The sequence below is a fragment of the Thermobia domestica genome, chromosome 9, assembly GCF_964235325.1.
Source record: "Thermobia domestica chromosome 9, izTheDome1.hap1.1, whole genome shotgun sequence".
NCBI classification, from domain to species: domain Eukaryota; kingdom Metazoa; phylum Arthropoda; class Insecta; order Zygentoma; family Lepismatidae; genus Thermobia; species Thermobia domestica.
Window position 1 is genome coordinate 53843953 of NC_137462.1, and position 6097 is coordinate 53850049.

Consider the following 6097-nt stretch of genomic DNA (forward strand, 5'->3'; position numbering starts at 1 on the left):
TTGACTATAATGTTAAATACTGCATGTAAATAAAACAAGTAGCAGGTCGTAAGATAAGTAAAAATAACCCTAATCCTTATCCACATTTATTTTGCGAGATCATAGTGAAATTAGTAAGCTACGAAACAGTGTGCCCCACCAACGAATCCTTCTATCAGTAAACTATGAAACAAATCCTTCCCCTACGATCGGAAACCTAACTATTCAGTGACTAGAATCTTTTGACTACAAGATCTATACTATAAAAAAAAATTACTGATCTTAAATTCAACGAACTGAAATTAGGTTAATAATTTAGTAGTGTGAATACAGGAATATGGAAATATGTTCCCAATGTCTGTGACTGGATTCGATAATTTTTCTTTAATCTTGATAAACTTTGAAATTTTATATCAAGTGCGTCAAGTGACGAAATGAGAAATATAAATATATATGTGATATGAAGCAACTATTTGTCGATAGTTAAAACAAAAACGACTAAATACTCTCATGGACACAAATCATAGTGAATAAAGAGAGTTGAAAAAGGAGTTATTATCGACGTGAGAACAAAGACTCATAAAATTGTCGAAATGTCTCCTCTTGGGACAGAGACTCAATAAAATGTTACTAAAGTGTTTTTTTTTAAAGAATGATTAACCAATTATATTTTTTTTTGCTTTCTTTTTCCCGCAATGATATGTATTCATTGCACTGAATCTTAAATATATTGACCTTTGAATTTTTTTTTCTTTATTTTTGTCTTTCGTCTTTTGTCGAATTTTTTTCATGTAATCCAACTTTTAATATATCTAGAAAGAGAAATGTGTTATTTGATCTTGTTGAAAGTAGCGGATTTCTGTGCATGCTTATGAAACATTCTTTTCATGTATTAAATTTTTCCTGTTATGTCAAACTAAGTTTTCTTTTATTGAAATGTAATAAATGTCTATAGAAATGTAGTTAGGTTAGTTTAATTCAACTAAATACAACCTGAAGTATACATTGTCCTGTATGAATGTGTGTGTGAGTGAAATGTAGGTTTAGTATTAAGTGCACAAATTATTTTGACATATATGTGTGACTTATTATAATTAATGGTAGCTAGCAATTAAAGTCATTGAATGTTAATACTAACTTAATTTAAGTTGGCTCTATGAAGGAAGTAAAAAGGACCGAAGTAGCCTGAACGAATGATTATCATGTGAGAACTGTGAAAGTCAAAATCTTCGACAAATATGTGATACTCTGATTTTTTTTTCCTCTGTGGTCGATTTTAACATGCCATCAACTTCGTCGTTCATTTTTCAAATATTGGATATTAGTCTAGAACTTCTGGAAATATTGAATAAACGGTAAAATTAAACTTTCTCATCTATCTCAGAGCTAGATTGGGATAATTCGGTAGTTGGGGTTAAATGGATCTAGGTCGGGGATGTATGGGTTAACATGTGTCTACCTTTGATCACCTTAATACCAAACATTCACCCAATAGCTATTGGAAATGATCCCAATTCGATAATTATTCACTTTCTTTTACCATATTTCTCAAAATATCCAGTAACAGTTTCCTGTTTATCACCTTCTTACTTTACCTCTTTCCTCTTCTATCTTCCTTTTCCTTTCTTCATCTTCTTCTTCTATTTTTAATAAAACTGAAAAGGGGGTCGTGACTGGGAATTCTATATGTAATAAACACGGTCATGTATTTATTTATTTTATTTTATTTTCTTTAGAAGTCCGATAAAAAGTTTTCTCGTTTCGATCGAACCTAGTACGTTCGAAATTAAGAAATGGGTAATATATTCCAATATAATTAGACATAAGCTGATAGCTTCATGAATATCCCCACCAGGGGTGAAGGGTTCCCACTCACGACTTATTCCGTGCATCACATTTGTTGCAGATTCTTTCTTCCCTCAATCAGTTTTAGATTGACGAGCCGTGACGGGATTCGTTGTTATGGAAACGGTGGTTTCTATGGCAACGGCCCTTCCTTTTTCAGTTTTAGAGTGGCGACACGTGACAAGACTGTTGCCATGGTAACGCATGTTTGCTGTGGTAACGGATCTGAAAATGCTTATTGAATAATACAAGTTATCATGCCAATCAGTTTGAATTGGTGAACCGCGACAAGAATGGTTTGTCATGGCAACGTTTGTTTCCATGGCAACGGATCTCAGTTTAAATGGCGACCGATAGATCTGAATTTTTTTTAAGAATGTCAAAGAGTGAGGTTGAAGACATGTTGAATTGATTACAACATTGAAATTAATAAGAGAAATTTTATAGTCAAGTGGGACAAGTAGAGTCGTTGGCTACTTTGTCATTTTTGTTTCCTTTTCTAAGGGGGAAAAAGAGAAGGAGTGTCAAAATTTTTTCTAAATTAGAACTAAACGCTAGAAGGGTTTCAAGGAAGGAAAGAGAATGGGAGTCCTTTAATTCATGAATAATACTTGTCTGGATAGCGAATAAGTATTTTATAGTATATGTGTATTTTTGATATATATCTTGTCTTTTGTAAAGTGTAAAGTGTCTCAAAGCTATGGCAACAAAAAAGGTTGTTGTGTCACAGGGCGAATGTGAAGTCACGTGCACTCAATGCACATTAGATGAAAAAGAGAAAAGATCTCGCGCCCCGCGGAGATTAATAAGATGCACCGGTTGTGGACTAAAATGGATCCATTTTGCTTGCTCCAATTTGGATGATACTGCTGAAAATGCAGAAAAGGTTCAAACCGGCGAAATAATAAAATACTGTGAGGATTGTGAAAAGGACCGAGGCCAAATATCTCCAGCGGAGATATCTGACCTCGACGATGAGGAAAAGAATGGAAATCACAGTGATTCTCGGGATCAGACGGCAAACCCGAAGGAAGGAATGTCATCTGGAGGGTCTGACACGTCTGCATTAATTCGCCAGATGATGGAAATGATGCATGAAAAATTTTCTAATATGAACGAAAAATTCACTAACATGGAAGTTAAAATAGATCAGAATAGTGCAGATCTGAGGCGTGAGATAAATCAGAAAATAGATCAGAATAGTGCAGATCTGAGGCGTGAGAATGCAGAAATGAGACGTGAAATAAATGAAAAGTTTGATACCTCGAAACGAGAGACCGATGCTCGATTCGAGGTACTAAACAATAAATTTGACCAGATCTGTTTAGACTTTGCTTCTTCGATTAGCAAATTGAAAGAGCAATCGTTTACTGAACTAGAGCAGGTTAGATACCAGGCCCAACAGTCTACCGAGCAGCTCAGAGACGAAACAAATAAAAAATTAAATGAAATAGATGTAAGGTTTGAGAGTACAAACAAAAGATTTGGTGACATCGAACAAAAGGTTGAACAGCAGCAGGCTGAAATAAGTAAATTAAATGTTGTAATATCTAACCTATCAATAGAAACCAAACTAGAGTCGGTTGATCAAAGGATTGGTCAAATTCAAACCGAAGTAGACAGTCTTAAGGGGAATATTACTAAATTGGAAATCGTCAAGTCTGATATCTCCTATCCTTTTCCTGATGGCGATTCTCCAGGGAAAATTTTCCCAGAAACAAGTAACGTCCAACCGGGAAAGAGTCAAGTGTTGCCTGATGCACGGGACACAGCAATGTATTGCCCCCCGCATCAGCCAACCTCGAAATCATGGTTGAGTAATTTCGATGTACCGATGCAGTCGAGTGTTGTGACTACAACAGTCACTAGCGTAAATGCTCACTCTACCTTTGGAATGGTACAATCTTACAGCGTGCTGCCAGGAGGGGAAAGGAGATGTGCCGGACCGTCGGTTACTGCCGTGGTGGGTCCTAAGTTCGAACCTTACATGGTCAACACTAATTATAAAACCTCTCTTGGTCATATGGGAGCGTTCAGTTCAGTGACCACTCCGTCGGTGGCAAATCCGGTGACAACCCCAACCGCTCAGGATAACGCGTTGATTCCACTAGATTCTTTTCCTGCCCCGTATAGTATGAGCTCTAAAGTTTCCCTCCGGGATATTGAACGTTTTCCCACTTTCGATGGGAACATTGCTAACGGGTTACCTCGAGTTTTTCTGCGAAGATTGCAGCAATATCTAGATATGTACAAACTTACTGATGGGGAACGCCTACAAATAGTCGAAAAATGTTTGATCGCCGCTTCGGGCGCATGGTTTGCCTCGGTTAAATACCAAATCCGGACGTTCAGTGATTTTTTGATTCTTTTCAAAGAAGAGTATTGTAATGAGCACATCGAGCGGCTCCAAAAGAGAAACTTACAATCACTCCGGTATGATCGCTCCAAGTATGGGTCCCTCTTGGACTATGCTTGGAAAATCATTGAACTATATTATCAGATAGCTGAACATCCCTCTCAGGCCGAACTGGTAGATATTATAGTTAACGCTCTTCCACCCGATGAGTCCCGGGCCATAGCGTTCCACTTGTGCCAAACGGTGCGAGAAGTCACCTCACGTTTAGCTGCCTTGTGCGGCAAGGAAGTTGGTGGTCCACCAAAACGATACTTCGCCCGACAGGCAAAGATTCTAAAACCGACGAAGACGAAGGTAACGGCAAGTTGCCAGACAGATTTCCTGAGTTATACCCAAGCTGGATCTCGTTATCCTAGTGGGTACGGCTCAGAAAACAACAATAATGGCCGGCGACTATTTAGGAATCGGCCCATGTTCAACAATCGCCGGAGTTATCGTCCCTATGACCGTACCAACATGGCATCGAACCCGGACAGGGGCGATAACACCAGGAGGAATTTTAACAGGACGTACGGAAGAAGGGAGAACGGTAATAGTCAGAATAATAACAATAATAGTAACAATAATGTAAATCGACCCCAGAATTCGGTCCCTTCGCAAGTGCGTGGTAACGGTGAGCCTAGAACAATATTAAATGGCAGTGATAGACGGGAAACTGCGGCCTAATGTCATCGGATATGCTAGTCGACGGGTAAAGCCTTACGAATTGTCTCTGTCGATTTCTCAGTTAGAACTTCTGTCCGCTCTATTGCTATATGAACACTACTGAAAGAAAAAAAAAGTATCGGAACTCACAATTTTCGAAATTTAAAGATTTTCAATTGTACAGAAGATAAACGTAGTGAATTACTCGCGCAATACCCCAAGTAGATATAATATACTGTCCTAATGTGACTGGTAACGTTTGAATGGGATGAATGAGTGTGTTAACTTAACAAGCATCAGTAGTTAGTATTCCCAATTAGCAAAATTTTGTTATTCTAACAAAATTTTGTTAATGGGCCGGGGAAAACTGTAATGTACCATTACAGTTGAAAGTAATGGCAATTTTTTTTACGCACCCTGTACCTAGTAATTTTTTTTTATTCAATTTCGGTTTAGTTACACAATTTATTTACTCTCTTTACTTCGAATTAAATATAATGAATCGAAAGGTTTCATTAGTAAGCCATATTCCACTGTATAATATATTTATTTATATTTTGATTAAGTGTAAATCCCATTTTCGGATATATAAGTTAAAAAGTTACAAGGTTACCATTCTGACGTCATACCGAAACATAGTTCCGTCATTGGATATAAATTTTCTTAATTTCAGACCAATGTAGATTTTGGCCAGGTACCTAATCTTTTCCCTCACCCCCTCTCACTAGTCCATAGTCACTTTCAGATCCGGTTATATCTGGATTTGCCAAATTTCTATTTGCTTTGTAATTTCCGCGGCTAAAGTTTTCGTTCTGATTGGAGGAATTCTCCTACCTCTGGCTTTTTCGGCGCAATGTTATCAGAATAATCGAAGACACCTTACGAGGCGCAGCTTATAATTTCGCCTACATATCTGCGGTAAAAGGACTAGGATTTTAATAGAATTCAGGTAAAAATCTGATTTAATTTCATAGTTGAACATTGAAGGCTGTGTAGGAGCCCCCAAAAAAAAGGGAAAAAAATCTACATTTTTCGTAAAGAAACAATAAGTTAGTGAAACATCAGTTCTGTTTACTAGGAAGCCATGTTTGCTGCCCAGCTAGAATAGACAGTGAAATAGTGACTTTATTTCTTTTTCTTTCCAAATTCAGTTAGGGATTAGGGGAAATACGACCTGTTTTCGTATATTCTATAGTGTATATTTTAAATGTG